Genomic DNA, 16,613 nt, shown 5'->3' on the forward strand with positions numbered 1-16,613 from the left:
ACATTAAGTTTCTTCTCTTGTCGATAGTTGTTTCTACTGAAGAGAAATGAGTCTGGTCATCTTTGTCCATTTGTAGTAATTCAAAGGTGTCGTAGCACCTGACATGTATGCTTGAAAATAACAAACGATCAAAAATGTAATTAACAGAAGTATTGACAGCAGTAAGCTGTATTTATCACATTCAAAAAGTTTGTAATAGCTGTGGACCCTTGTTTTATCATGTCAATCCATTTGTGCCAATGGCTAACAGAGTACCATTCACCATCATGTCAAGTGGCAATAACAGTTTGCTTGCATCATAAATATTGAGTGTCAAAAGATAATTCTAACAATATGAAATAGGACAGATTGCTACTCACCAGTTAGAGCAGGCAATGGGCAGCAGACAAGCATACTGAAAAAAAAGAAACTGTCAGATACTATATACTCAAAAAAACACTTAGGTACTGAAGGAATTATCCAAATACCAAATAGGGCTGAAATCAGTAAATGTGACATACATGTGAAGACAGAAAAATAATTACAGTTTCAGAAAAAACTGGATGATTTATTCAAGAGAAAGAACATCACAAATTGGATGAGATGGTCCACCTCTGGCCCTTATACAAGCTTGGCTCTGGCTGATAGAGTTGTTGGATGTCCAACAGAGGGACATCATGCCAAATTCTATTCAAATGTCACTGTAGATAGTCAAAATCCCGAGGTGGTCTAACGGCCCTGCCCATAATGCTCCTTACATTCTCAATTGGGGAGAGATCCAGCAACTTTGCTGGCCAAGGTAGGGATTGGCAAGCATGAGGACAAGCTGTGTGCAGACAGGCATTATCTTGCTGAAATGTAAGCAATGTATGGCTTGCCAAGAAGGGAAACAAAATAGGATGTACAGTATTGTCAACAGACAACTATGCTGTAGGGGTGACATCCATGTCACCCTTACAGCATAGTTGTCTGTTGACCAAAAGTGATCTGTTACGAAAAGAAATCGCACCCCAGATCATCAGTCCTGGTAGTTGGACCGTATGGGATGTGGCATTCACGGTGGTATCCCACCGTCTGGGGCGTCTTCAGACGCATCTGTGATGATCATTGAGGCTCAGTTCATAGTGGGACTCATCACTGAAGCCAATTATATTCCAGTCAATGCAATTCCAGACCAGGGAAGTGCCTGGGGACACACCAGATAGCAGTGCGATACCAACCCGGCTGCTGGCTGCCATACAGCCAAACGAGGACTGATGGTCTACTGTGCCATTTCTTTTCATAACAGGACCTCTTTGGTTGTCATCTGTGTCACCATTACAACACAGACATCTGTTGACGATATTATAAACCCCATTTTGTTTCTCGTCATGACAAGCCATCATTTGCTTACATTTCAGCAAGATAATGCCTGCCCACACGCAATTTGTCTTCATACTTGCCACACTTTATCTTCGCCAGCTAGGTCACGGGATCTCTCCCCAACTGAGTATGTCTGCGGCATTATGGGCAGGGCCACCCAACCAGCTCATGATTTAGACAATAAAATGTGCCACTTGGATAGAATTTGGCTTGATGTCCCTCAGTAGGACATCCAACAAATCTATCAATGCCAAAGTTGCTCAAGAGTCAGAGGTGGACCAACTTGCTCAATTTGTGAAGCTCTTTCTCTTGAATAAATCATTCAATTTTTCTGACATTGTAATTTTTATTTTATTTTTTTTTTTTTTTTTTTTTTTTTTTTTTTTTTTTTTTTTTTTCTGTGCACGTACATCACATCTACATATTTCCATTCCACACAGATAATTCTTTCATGCTGCATAATGTTTATTTTCATCTTACGAGTGTAATCTAATGGACAGAGCCCACCTCAGCATAGGGAGTCTCTGCTGGTTGGGAGTGTGGAGGTGGACAGACAGAGAGAAGTGTACTAGGGGGACGTAATAGTGTGTGAGGTTGGAATGGGAGCAGGGGAGGGCATTGAGGTGTGGGGCCACAGGAACGAAGCCTAGAAACTCTAGCTGCGACATATTCTTCACTCCTGTAAACCCCGTTACCTAAACCTTTGCTAGTCTCTCTGTCTCACATATCTAGGCCTTTACCTGCTCCCACCCCGGCCTCACACCACCACACCTTCTAGATGAGGACTGTCCCATACTTTCTAATATCTAAAAATCTTCCTTCAATGTGCCAGTCTGCCACTCAGTGTCTCCTCTAGGTGGGGAGCAGAAAGCTATCCTATTCCATATTATTGTTATTCCATCCCAGATATCCCAATGCTTAAAAATTAATTTTAGGCTTGCCGTAAAGTATTACACAAACACTAATTGGTTATTTTTTCTGATATTCAAATTATATTTTGCTCTCATTTTTGTCCCTTTATCTAATCAACTTTGCATTGTGACATTTCTGACGAAAGTACGAGTTATTCAGAAATTAGGTAAAAAGTAGTGAATTCTTCCTTTGAATCACTCTCACTTTGTCTCAGGCACGAGCAAATGTGTGTACCTGTATATGCATTTAGCTGTATCAAATTATCTTCCCCAACACACAAAATGGGGGTCATTATTCAATTTATCTTGAAAGTATGTGTGAAATGCACTTTCCACAAAAATGCTCAGATGCATAACTTTCAAAATATGTGTTTGAACAATAGGTCTGGAATTTTTAAAGACAAGGTGAAGAAACCATTGGATTGTATAATTTTTTTATTAATCACAAAGAAACAACATGATTCAAAGACATCAACAACAGCAATGGAAGTTCAAGTGAATTGTCTGCCTCCAATTCTGATCACAGAGAAACACTCCAATAGGAAAGAGGGCACAACATCCTGCTCCATTTTCAAAAGCTGCAATGTCAAATATTACAACCTGTAACAAAAAAAGGTCATGTGATAAATATTGTTTACATATCGATTACAGTAACAGAGGCATATATGGTCTAATAGGAAGGGTGAACACAAGGGCAGGACATGGGGAACAATGAACAGATGAGATGTGAAACCACGGTAAGTTAATAGTGGTGATAATGCCAGTTAATTACATGGGTGGGAAAAGCAACCACTCTTGCAACTCAGAGCTACTCATGTTTCTGCAACTGATCTTCCGTTCCTTCATTGTTCCTATTTTTCTCATATTAATAATTCTAGTTATAGAAGGTTTTCTAACTAAAAGCTTATTAGCATTTTGTAATGAAACCGATAAACAATACAGTCTCATTCTCTAATGGAAGAACACAGTACATCGCGTTCGTAAATAACTTGATCCAACAAAACAGTGGACATTCATTACATGACATTTAATTTTAAGTATCAATACAAACACTTACATAAAACATTATTTACACTCAAAACCCATTATTCAAAACTGATGTCCATATGTGTAACTGTTTACAGTAGCAATTATTAATATAGTTACTATTGCTAGCTTTAATATGGATTGTTAAAAAGTTTAGAAATGTTAACTTAAAAATGAACTGTAAGCAAAATCTTTTCTGTTAAAAAGTTAATGTTGAAACCACTGGAGAAACATTATAATGTATTATTGTAGTCATCATGTACACTGAAAAAAAAAAAAAAAAAATTTGCAACACCAAAAAGTAATTAACGTAGAGTAATGAAATTTCAGGAACATATATGTCTAAGTAACTTATTTAAGTGATTAACATTGCAAGATCACAGGATAATATAAGTGCGAGATACACCATTGCAAATGTGATACACTAATGCATTGAAATCCAGTGTAACTGCCCGAATGTAAGCATGCAAACGTGCATGCATTGTGCTGGTTATGAGTTTGTGGGATGAAGTTCCATGCCTGTTTCACATTGTCATCAAAACAGGGATGGTTAATGCTGTTTTTGGGAGACACTGGAGTTGTTCGATGATGTCCCGTGTGCACTAAATTGGAGCCAGACCTGGTTATCAAACAGGTCAAGGCAACATGTTGACATACTGTAGAGTATACACCCATGCCTCCATCTTTGCTACCCTCCCTGTTTACCTCTACCCTGTTGCTTCATAACCTGGGTTGTGAGTAACTGAATCCACTTTCTCTTCTTCCCCTTCTTTCCCCTCTCTCCTCCCTGACGAAGGAACAAAGTTCCAAAAGCTAGGATATGTAAATTTTCTGTTATGTTTTGTGTATCTATTGGCTGTACTGGCCAGCCCCTCTATCTCTTTGTTAGTATTTGTTTCACGTCTTTATATGAGATTTTCCATCATCACAATAATGTTAGTTTATAATTTACGGACAGCCTAATCCATTATTTCCTGTCAAGGTTTGAAACTTTAGAAAATCATAAATTTTGTCTTGGTAAAATAAAGGTGATTAGATGTTTCCCTTATGCACATGTAAAAGACTGTCAGTTCACATCTACATTTATAATCTGCAATCCACCAGGAGGTGCATGGTACAGGGTAAGTCCCATTGTACCAGTTATCAGGGTTTCTTGCTGTTTCATTCATGTATGGAGCATGGAAGAATGATTGTCTGAATTTGTCTGAATGCCTCCGTGTGAGCAGTAATCATTCTAATCTTATCTTCACGACCCCTGTGAGAGCAATATGTGGGGGCGAGGGGGGGGGGTGGGTGGGTGGGGGTGGGGGGGGTTGTGGTATATCCCTAGAGTAATCATTTAAAGACAGTTCTTGAAACTTTGCTAATACACTTTCTTGGGATAGTTTACACCTGTCTTCAACAGTCTGCATTTCAGTTCCTTCAGTATCTCTGTGACACTCTCCCATGGATTAAGCAAACCTGTGACCATGCTGCGTTTCTTTGTATACATTCAATGTCTCCTGCTAGTCTCATCTGGTACAAGTCCCACACACTTTAGCAATAGTCTAGGGGGGGTGGGAGGGGGGGGGTCACACGAATGACTTGTAAGCATCTCTTTAGTAGACTGATTGCACTTCCCCATTATTATACCAATACACCAAGGTCTACAACCTGCTTTACCCACAACTGAACCTATGTGATCATGCCATTTCATATTCCTACAAAGTGTTACACACAGGTATTTGTACGAGTTGGCAGATTCCGACAGTGACTCACCAATATTATAGTCACAGGATACTAAGTTTATACATTTCTAAACATTCAGAGCAAGTTGCCAATCACTGCACCATGTTGCAATCTCATCAAGATCTGACTGAATATTTATGCAGCTTCTCTGAAATAGCACTTCATTACAGATAGCTGCATCATCTGCAAAAATCCTGATTTACAGCAAGGTCATTAATGGACAAGAACTGCAAGGTCCCCAACACACTTCCCTGGGGCACACCTGAAGTTACTTCTACATCTGATGATGACTCTCCATCCAAGGTAACATGCTGTGTCCTTCTTATCAAAAAGTCCTCAATCCAGTCACGTATTTCACTTGATACCCCATATGATCGTACTTTTCACAGTAAGTGTAGGTGTGGAACAGAATCAAAAACTGTTAGGAAATCAAGAAACACAATCTACCTGTTGCCTTGATCCAACGCTTTCAGCAAGTTATGTGAGAAAAGTGAGAGTTGGATTACATATCATCTATATTTTTGAAAACCATGCTGGTTGATTCGAGAAGGTAGTTCCGTTCAAGATACCTCATTATGTTTGAGCTCAAAATATTTTCTAAGAATCTACAACAAATTGATGTCATGGCTACTGGATGGTAGTTTTGTCACTCCTACAACCCTTCTTGTAGACGGGTGTGATCTGTAACTTTTTCCAAAAACTAGGTAAGGTTTTTTGGATAGATTACAGTGAGAAGAGAGGATAACTCAGCCACAAATTCAATATAGAATCTGACTGTGATTCCATCGGGGTCTGGAGCTTTGTTTAATGATTTCAACTGTTTCTCAACACAACTGACACTAATACCTATTTCGTTCATTTTTTCAGTGTACGAGGATTGAATTGGGGCAGTTCTCCTGGGTTTTTATTTGCAAAGGAACATTTGAAAATCGAGTTCAGAATTTCAGCTTTTACTTTGCTACCCTCAATTTCAGTTCCTGTCTCACTTGCTAGGGACTGGACACTAACTTTTTTGCCACTAACAACCCTTACATACGACCAGAATTTATTTGGATTTTGTGAAATGTCATTTGACAATATTCTGCTACAGTAGTCATTGAAGGCTTCATGCATTGCTCTCTTGACAGCCAAACATGTTTCATCCAGCGTCTCTCAATCTATAATCCTACACTTTGTTTTACACCTATTATGCAGTAATCTCTGTTCCTTTAGAAGTTTTCTTTACAGTGACTGTATACCATGGAGGTTCCATCCCATTATGAACTGTTCTACTAGGAACCTATCTACTCAGTGCGTGGTCAACTGTTCTTTTCAAGTAGAGGAAGAGCACCTCTACATGCTCCTGACCTGTGCTGAAAGTTTCAAGTTCCTCACTGAGATAAGATATTACTGATTTCTACTTAGTTAACTGAACGCATAATAAGAGGGAAACATTCCATGCAGGAAAATATATCTAAAAAAAAATCTTTTTGGTTTCGATGCCTTTCGCGTTTTTGGGTTCTCCATAGTTGACTCTGTCAATATTGTCTCTGACGCTATTCCTTATGCTCAACTGGATTCCTTGTCGACTACATTTTCGTCCCTTTTTTTCTCCCGGTTTAGGCTGTGCGAACGACTTGAAGCTCATATCATGCTCAAACCCACGGCTCGGCCTAAGTTTTTTTGGGCTCTGCCCATTCCTGTGGCCCTTCAAGATCGGGTAAAACGGGAGTTGGATCGTCTCACTGCGTCAGGGGTCTTACTTCCTGTCACTTCCAGTGAGTGGTCCTCTCCTGTTGTTGTAGTTGCTAAGGCCAATGGTGATATTTGTCTCTGTGGCGATTTCAAAGCCACTGTAAATGCTCAATGCCTCATTGACACTTACCCTATGCCCCGTCCTGAAGAACTGTTCACTAAACTCGCTGGAGGACAGTATTTTCCTAAAATTGACCTGTCAGAAGCTTATCATCAACTTCCTCTCGATGCTGCTTCCTGACAGTTTCTGGTCCTTAACACGCCTTTCGGCCTCTATCAATACCAACGCTTGCCATTCGGGGTTGCTAGTGCCCCTGCTCTCTTTCAGCGATTCTTGGAACAATTATTGCTCCCTGTCCCTGGGTGTATCAATTACATGGACGACATTGTTGTCACTGCCGCCACCACTGACGAACATCTTCAAAATCTCCGCACACTTTTTAATGTCTTACAGACTGCCAGTCTTAAATGTAATCTTCAGAAATCACAATTTTTTCAGGCATCTATAACGTACTTTGGGTTCCAACTCTCTCGCGATGGTATTCAACTGTTTCAACACACTGTCGCTGTGATCGATGCCCTTCCTCGCCCTACATCTGTTAAGGAACTGCAGGCCTTCTTGGGGAAAATAGCATACTATCACAAGTTTTTACCATCTGCGGCGTCGGTGGCTCAGCCGTTGCATCCCCTGTTGCATAAAAACGTGCCTTTTCACTGGTCCGCGTCATGTGACGCGGCTTTCCAGAAATTAAAGACTATGCCTGGCTACTTATCGACCTGGCCAACATCTTGTTCTTGCCACAGATGCCTCTCAATACGGGGTCGGTGCAGTCCTTGCACACCATTTTTCTGACGGTTCAGAACAACCCATCGCTTGTGCCTCCAAAACGCTCACGGATGCCCAACAAAGGTATTCCCAAATTGAGAAAGAAGCTTTGGCCATTATTTATGCTCTTCATAAGTTTGGTGTTTTTCTCTATGGCTCAAAATTTCATCTTGTTACGGATCACAAACCACTTGTTTCCTTGTTCCATCCATCAACGTCACTGCCCGACAAGGCTGCACACCGCCTCCAGCGTTGGGCTCTTCACTTGTCCCGTTTCAATTATGAGATTCATTTCTGGCCAATGGCTCAACATGCGAATGCTCATGCTTTGTCTCGCCTTCCCATGGGTCCTGATCAGGCATTCAATAGGGACGAACTTTGGTGTTTCCACCTGGATGTTGCCGAGCAGCGGGTTGTGGACGGGTTCCCCATCACTGCGGACAGGCTGGCAGCTGCTACGGGTTCTGACCCTACCCTCTCCCGGGTTTTACGCTGTATTCAGGAGGGTTGGCCAGATCGCCCGTCCGCTAAGACTTCTGATCCGTTGCGGAACTACTACACTTTGCGCTACCGCCTTACGGCTAGGGATGGTATTATCCTCCTCTCCACTGACAATGCTTCACCGCGTGTAGTGGTACCTGCATCTATGCGTGTTGCGGTCTTGCGCCTCCTTCACCAGGGGCACTGGGGTGTGTCTCGCACAAAATCTCTGGCGCACCGTCATGTGTACTGGCCTGACGCTGACTCTGAAATTGCACACATGGTGGCTGCCTGCGGCCCTTGTGCGTCACAGGCCGCTGCCCCGAAGTCATCTTTGTCACCGTGGCCTTCGCCTGAGAAGCCCTGGGAGTGCATTCATGCTGACTTTGCGGGACCTTTTTTAGGTACTTATTGGCTCCTTGTAATTGACGCCTACTCTAACTTTCCTTTCATTGTCCGTTGCACGTCACCTACCACCGCGGCAACCACCAGTGCTCTCACCCGCATTTTTTCTTTGGAAGGCCTCCCCTCTACTCTTGTTACTGATAATGGTCCGCAATTTGCCTCTTCCGACTTTGCAGATTTTTGTGCTCGTCACGGCGTTACTCATGTCACGGCCCCGCCGTTCCATCCACAATCCAACGGTGAGGCTGAACGGCTGGTCCGCACATTTAAGGCTCAGATGCGGAAACTTCTGACTTCTTCTGCTGATGATGATGCACTTCTCCAGTTCCTGGCGTCTTACCGTTTCACCCCCATGGGCGATCACAGCCTGGCTGAGCTCTTACATGGCGACAGCCCCGCACGCTACTTCATCTTCTGCGGCCTCCCTCCTCATGGCCGCGGGTGCCTTCCCTTGGCCGGTTCACCGCCGCCGGCCTCGTCTGGGTACGCGGATATGGCAGGCGGCCAAAAAGGAGCCCGGGCCGCATCTTACGACACCGTGGTAGACGCCTGGATGAAATCCAGATGGACACGGGTGTTGCAGTGCGTCATTCGGACCAGCTTCGGCCTCGGGTGCCAGCAACGCCTGTTCCGAATGCTGCCACACCACTTTTGGCTCTACCTGATGCCCGGGATCTTGGCATCTCTCAATACTCACAACGCAGCCCTCTCACCGTCATCGCGATGCCAGCACCAGAACGGACGCCAGCAGGAGACATGCCCATGCAGGAACCGGAGGATCATCCTCTGTCAGAGTACATCTACTCGCCTCCTCCTTCAATGGATGCTGACACATCACCCACGTCTCCTGTCATCTCGACCCGTTATCATCGGGGACACTTCCGTCCGTACGGGAAGCCTCCTCCTCGAGACTTTACATTAGCCATCTCCAGGACACCTCCATCAAGACCAGTGCAACAATTTCAAAGGGGGGAAAAATGTTGTGACTCGCCGATTATTCAAAGTGCTGCCGCGCAATTACACGCGTCCTCTACGTGCGGCGCTGTCTGCCAGCCATGCAGCAGCTGCGCCACCTAAGCAGCCAGCCGAGCAGCGGCCGCTAGACTGAGACTCAGTGTTGAATCGAATGCCGACTTGTACACAGGTCAACTTACTCAGTGACTTATATGTGTTGTTGTGTTGTTCGTAAATATATGTGTTAAACTTGAAGTTCTAACACTTCTCTTTGGCAGTAATCTTTTATACAATTCTATTCTACTAGAATGATCCTGCAGTTAATGAGGTCCCAAATGTTTCATTGTATCCTCAATTGACTGCTCTCTTTCTTGATTTTAGTTTCAATATTACATTTCTCCCCCCCCCCCCCCCCCTCTCCACCTCACCACCCTCACTCCATCATTTTCTATGCCGATCACTTCTGCTTTGCAGTCAATATTAGAGGCGAAACTGGTGACAGAAGACATGCAGAAAATGCAAGTCTTTATGTCTGTCAGTTTCAATATTTTACAATAAAATACGAGCCTAAAGTATGCTTTGTGAGAAAAAGCTATCAGAAACATAATAGTATGTAAAATAACTACCTCTATGTTATTTATATGAAATCAAATAACAACACCAAAACATTTGATGATGAGCACTGTAAACAGAAATTGTAAATGGAAACCACTGAAATTGTAAGGTACCAAAAATGTTGTCTTACACTTGGGACTAAGAGAACTATGTCTACTCTAAGTGACGTTAAAAGGGCAATATCACAGCCCTTGACAATTTGGTACCTCAAAGATTTCCAGTTCTTTGCCCACATTCTCTGCCAACTGAGAACATGAAGGGTGGATTTCACTTCATGGTCTTCTTTCCTGCATTTAGCTTCCAAACATCAACTCTCACATATAATTTCAAATCAACAGTACAGGATGTCAACAGCATAGAAACAAAACCAAATACACACAATTATAATGTTGTTTCCAGACTTAGGCCTGTAAGTTCAATATTATATTCTCTTACTTTTTTGTTCTTTTTGAGGGTTTTGAATGGATTTAAGAACACTAGAAACACACGATTCTATGCCTTTAGCATACTCAAGTGGTCCACTTTTAACTAAATTTGAGTTTTCTTTTACACTGAATAAGATGCTGCACATTGTTCCCAATTTATTTATTGGGTTGGTAATAAAATATTTAACCAATGGTGGTCCAAAATTTCTATACAGTTATTTTCTAGTTTCTGTTTTTAGGACTTTTCCAATTTAGGAACACAATAAGGATCTGTTGAACCCCATGCTGAAAACTATAAATTTCTACATCAATTCTTTAAGTCTGAAGACAACATAACCATACCATTAAACAGAGACTCACATTACACAGGACTGAAAGAATATGCACATAAAAACACACATCACTAAAAATAAAAATAAAATTATATTTATACACAGGTACTACTCAGGACAGTAAAATGTTATCATAAATGAATCAACCAAAAAGAAGACATCAGGGGTAACATGAGAAACTAAAAAGGTTTTCAGCTAGTGAAGGAGGCAAGTTGAAAGTATATTTTACAACAACAAGCATTTTTGGTTACATTCAAAACATTAGTGGTACATTCAAAACATAAATAAATAATGAAGCTAGTTGTTTATCTCACCATTTTTTCAAGTTGTGTGAAAATTGCACAAAAGTAGGGAACACCATTTGTGCCGTAACAAAGAGCAGAACAGCATTAAATGAAATATAAAATAATCCATTCACTGTTCAATAAAAGATATTAGATATTTATGGCAACTGAGTTTAAATTCACACTAACCACAAAAGCAAATCAGAGTAGTTAGAAACAGGATAAGTTTAAGGAAGAAAAGTTGAAGTACAAGATGGAGGAAAGGAAACATGAACAGGCTTTAATATCTGGTACAGTGAGATGTACCCTCTGTCATACTCTTCATAATGGTTTGCAGAGTGTGGATGAACATGTAGATAGCATCATCAAGAACACAATCAACGTGTATCTGAAACTTGAGCTTCTCCTAGTGTGTAGTGTCACAAACGTTTTGACATTATTATACATACTTCTGCCACTGGGGCAATCATAGGTAATGACTAATTTGGCAGTAATATGCAGTGCTAGATTTGTTAAAAGAAAAAAAATAGACTTCTTAACATGTATTTATGGTAAGTAGCACTCTATCATTTCCTATATTTCTAAGTTCCTACCGAGAGTTTCCATAGTTTGATTTAGACTTCTGAAAAAGTTATAACACTTTTCTGAGCTTTTTAACAGTGTGAATACAACATTTGTATCTTACCGCTTCAACTAGAGCAAAAGTTCTATTGTATCACATCTCAAAATCTTTGGGTCTAATTTTTTTTGTCATCAGCGGTATACTGTCACAAATCAAGCCTTGGTTATGTGTATTGTTAGATTTTGTTTATTATTATTTATGTGGGGTGTATGAGCAATGCAGCTGACTGGGATTCACCTGCTGCAAGTCATAGACTGACCGCTGCTGTGTTCACTGCCTGGGTCAAAGGTGCTGAAAGGATGTGCTCATTGATGCTATGGAGACACTGTTCTGTGTTTTATTTTAATGACAATTATTGTCAGTTTCTTCTTGTTTTGTTTATAAGAAAGGAATGAGGACATCATTAGATCTTTTGAAGAGTACACTACATAAATCACAAAATGTTATTTCTGTATTAGCAAAAAATTGGACTACATTGTATGATAGAGATGAAAAAGAAACCGTGATTAAATTCTTTCTGTGTTAGATTCCTGAACCTGCTGATCTTTGAGAGAGAGAGAGAGAGAGAGAGAGAGAGAGAGAGAGAGAGTGAGAGAGAGAGAGAGAGAGAGAGGGGGGGGGGGGGGGGATGGGATTTAATTGTATCTCCCCATGCAGCCGTAGCATTTTGGCATGTCGTACATTGATCAGATCATCAGTAGCTTGGAGGACTCGTATGTAGGGCATAAGCAACATACACACACACACACACACACACACACACACACACTTAATAATAGTCAAGAAAATTTGCAACCACAAAATATTGCCTCGGTACAGGTCATAGAATCTAATATACAACACAGATATTTCAATATGCATATCCAGTTACTGGAATAGTGTTATTAAGAAAGCTGTTGAGAGACAGAAGTTTTTGCTTAAATTCTTATAATTTACACCAGATGATATACAAAATAAACTCCAAATTACTGTAACAACATAGTGCACAAAGCACACACTCATTTTCTAATTACAACAATCATACCCCAAACTATAAAAATTAAAATATTGAAGACCAGCATCTAAGTTTAGTTGCTACAAAATTATGTCACAGGTAACAATTATTTAATTCACTTCTTAAACATAACAATTTAATTTAAAAAAGACAACAAATAACATTTTTAAGTACAATATTCAAGTTTAGGTGCTGCAAAGATGCATAACAATCATCTATGTTTCAACATTCTTATAAAAAATACAACATAAAAAGGAAGACCTGATTGTAGATCATGGGTGGGCTATGTAAAATAAATGACAAAAATCAGCAGCTGTAAAAGGCAGATTTTTTTCCAACTACAACCAATTCCTCCATATTACAACAGCATAAATGAATGCAGCTCTTTTTCCCCAAATTTGCTGCTTCAGATTATTAGTGTCATAATGAAGTCTTTTAAGAATTAGAGGCACAAACAGATTAATAAATACAAACAAAAGCAGGAATATTCAATTTGCTCGAGGCTACCAAATGAAAGAAGAAAGGGGGCTACGGAGGAGAAAACAAGATCACGTAAGAAAGAAATAAACTGCTGATTGTTTGCATCATTCCTAGACTCAAAACCCTAAGCAAAAGAAACAGTGATGATACCATTGATTTAAAATCATGTCAGAAAAGACGGCAGCTAATTCTAGGTGATCCTCCATAAAGCCATGGTCTCACGTTGTCAAACCCCTGCATGATTGTTTGAGGGACAATGATTTGACATTGATTGTTAAGTCAAAAAGGCAATGCATCTTTGACTGAAGAAACAATCAAAAATATATTCTTTTAATGGAATATTTACATTGCAGTGTACTGATCTGAGAAACATACTGAAAAGAAACATGACTATGTTGAGAAATTTTCATTTTGTATTTTCTTATATTTGTAACCGCAGTACATGAAAAAAGTGACACTCGACATTTGAGTTAACTGAAAGATGAAAGATTAGGGTTTCATGCCCTGCCGATCCTTGTCCCCAAACGGGGACAGCCCGCAAACAGAATTCTACCAACCAGCTTGGACTGAAAACATAACACACAAGAATCGTGCCCGTGAGTGTAGATGACACTCGGAATATCACGCAACACGGATACCCGAGAATGGTGTCTGTCAGAGCAGATTGCAGATGAAGCACGAAGGCAGAGGGAACAAATTACAGACCTGCTCCATCTGACGGTCAGTCTCAAGTAGCACTTTGTAAAAGCAACAACTAATGTCACCAAAATATGCGAGGAAGACAATGATGTCCAACTGTGCAAAGGACAACTCAGGAATTTCAGCAAACTTCTGGAAAAACCTGAAGAATTAAATGGACAGAAACCTGTTCTGGATTGGTAACTTACAAAATAAAACATTTTCAATCTCTGGACTAGTCACACACAAGAAAGATAATAGGCCTTTAAAAAAGAGGATACCATACAGTGTAAAGCTGAAACATGTAAATCAGTCTGGCCAATATGCTCTACACCTGAGCAAAAGTGTCAATGAAGTGGTGCACCTTTTAGGAACTGTTAAAAAAGTGTCATTTTACATCAATGAACACAGCAATGACAACCTGATCCTAGGAGAAAAGAGCTGATACACACTATTTATTTAAGAATGAACACTTCACCTCAACTTTTCACAGCACGGGACCATCAAAAATTGAAACAATAGAGCAACACAGAGGACACTACCACACAGCTGGGGGAGGGCACAGAGAGAGAGAGAGAGAGAGTTTAATGACCTACTTACTCACTTTTTACTGGCAACAAGATAAGAGTGCAGGTGGTGTCATATCAAAATTGTAGAGAACATGCACGAGAAAAAGTTTTAACAATAGCAAATTAACGTACTTGCTAGTGCTTATTTTTTTTTTTTAAATATCTCTCTCAAACTGATCAGGTATTGGAAAAAGAAAGATAAATATTTTGAATTAAGACTTAAAACAGGATGGAAACGGGTACCATATTGGCCTGAATATAAGATACACCATTTCTACAAAAAATCTCCCGTAAAAACTGGGACTTTTATGAATCATAGAAACCTCAACTGTAGTGCTTTTTCTTAAGTTTGAAATGAAACAAAAATATCACTACAGTTTGTAAATCAATTGTTGTGTATGAGGTAGCAATGCAAACATTCTCTTTGTTGCTATCCCATTTAGGTAGTGACTACAGAGGGATCCAGAAAAATGTAGACATTCTCTGATAGTTATTACCTTTGGAACAAAGTGTTATATGGCTGCAATTTTGAGTGGTAGCATAAACCACTGTTTTCCCAACAGATCTTGTCGTGTGGGTTTCCAGCAGATGACAATGCAGCACTGGATGAAGTACAACTATTGTTTGAGCAATGCAAGGCTGTACTGAAACAACAATTTATTGTATTTGGTATAAATTTTAAGCCGACAATGCTGTTTAAAATGTGCACAAGGAAAGGTCCTCTGAACAACAACATCAACCTCCAGGTTCCAGCACTGCTGTATTGCAACATTTTTCTAGATCATCTCAAAAATCTATGAAGCATTGTGTATGGGGAAGTGGGATAAGCTGATCAAGTGCATGATAAATTCTGAAGACTGCAAAGTGGAAAGTGTACATTCCAAGATTGTTTCACACTATGAATGAGGACAACTCGAATCGAAGGATGGAGCACTACGAGTGGTCTGAAGGCATGCTTCACGAAGATGAATGGTTTGCAGGGAAGGTTATCTGGCCTAATGAGGCACAATTCAACCTGAATGGTAATGTAAACTGTCATAGCTGCGTGTATTGGGCTGCTGAAAATCCTCATGTTCACATGGACAAACATGTTACTTCACTTGGTGTTAATGTGTGGTGTGGTCCGTCATAGTATTGTTTCTCTGACCCATTCTTCTTTGAAGGTACATAACTGGTGAGGTGTATCATATACTGCAAACATTGATTTTATTAGCCATCCAAGTGGTGTTTGGAAACAAAAGATTTTTACCTACAAGACTGTACTCCGCCTCACCACCACAGAGATATCAGATTCTACTTAGATGAAAATATACCTGGACGACAGATAAGTCGAAGAGGAACTGTCAAGTGCCCACCAAGTTCATGGGACCTTACAATTCTTGACTTCTACCAATGGGGGACCTCGACAAACAAAGTTTACCAACAGAACCCAGCTACACTGAATGAGATATGAGAAACCATCAAGACATCCTGTGCAGCTACCACACTGGCAACATTGACAGCTGTACTTCAGTCAACAATTCAGCAACATTGATGTTGCTTGGCTGCTAACAGGTGTCACTTTGAACACACAAAATGATCTTCCTCCCATGCAAGAATTTTGACACTATGCCATTTTGTTCCATCAATATTGACTATCAAAGAGAGTCTACATTTTTCTGGACCCCTCTGTATTCCCATTCTCACAGTTTCACTATTTTAGACAATGGAACAGGCACAGTTTTTCTCTAACTAAAGAATATAATTTATTCTTCACCAATGAAGCACAACATTGAGAGAAAATTTTGGAATTCAGTACAGTTACGTTGCAAATTTCAAACTCACAGTTATTCATCTAACAGATGTTCTTTTTAAAGGTACGGTTCAAGAAATGCTGCACATGCAATGCCCGGGATTGTAGTGACGGCACTGTACTTTGGGAGGAGAGTGACAAAAATACTGACAGTGACAAAACAATGAATGTTAGTGAAGTTAAGAGTGTCTTACATGAAAACTGCAACTGAAAGCTTTGTTTTTGTGTGTAATTTATCTATAGTGTACTACAAAAAAACTGGTTAAGGGTAAATCACATTTTGAAAAGCTTTTGTAAATGGGCAACTTGACAAATTATTTTTAATTAAGTTTCTCTCTTTTTCGAAATTAAAGGTGCAACTTATATTCAGGCCAATTCGATGTGTATATAATTTATGATAACTATGGACAGACTTTG

The 16,613-nt window shown here is 40.2% G+C and overlaps 1 protein-coding gene across 1 annotated transcript in view; it reads right to left on the reverse strand.

Moving 5' to 3' along the window:
- The window catches only part of LOC126484637 (molybdenum cofactor biosynthesis protein 1-like), a 336,598-nt gene that overhangs the window by 116,903 nt on the left and 203,082 nt on the right, over positions 1 to 16,613 (reverse strand). The gene's annotated exons all lie outside the window — the stretch shown is intronic.

This window comes from Schistocerca serialis, chromosome 6, assembly GCF_023864345.2.
Source record: "Schistocerca serialis cubense isolate TAMUIC-IGC-003099 chromosome 6, iqSchSeri2.2, whole genome shotgun sequence".
In the NCBI taxonomy this organism is placed as follows: Eukaryota; Metazoa; Arthropoda; class Insecta; order Orthoptera; family Acrididae; genus Schistocerca; species Schistocerca serialis.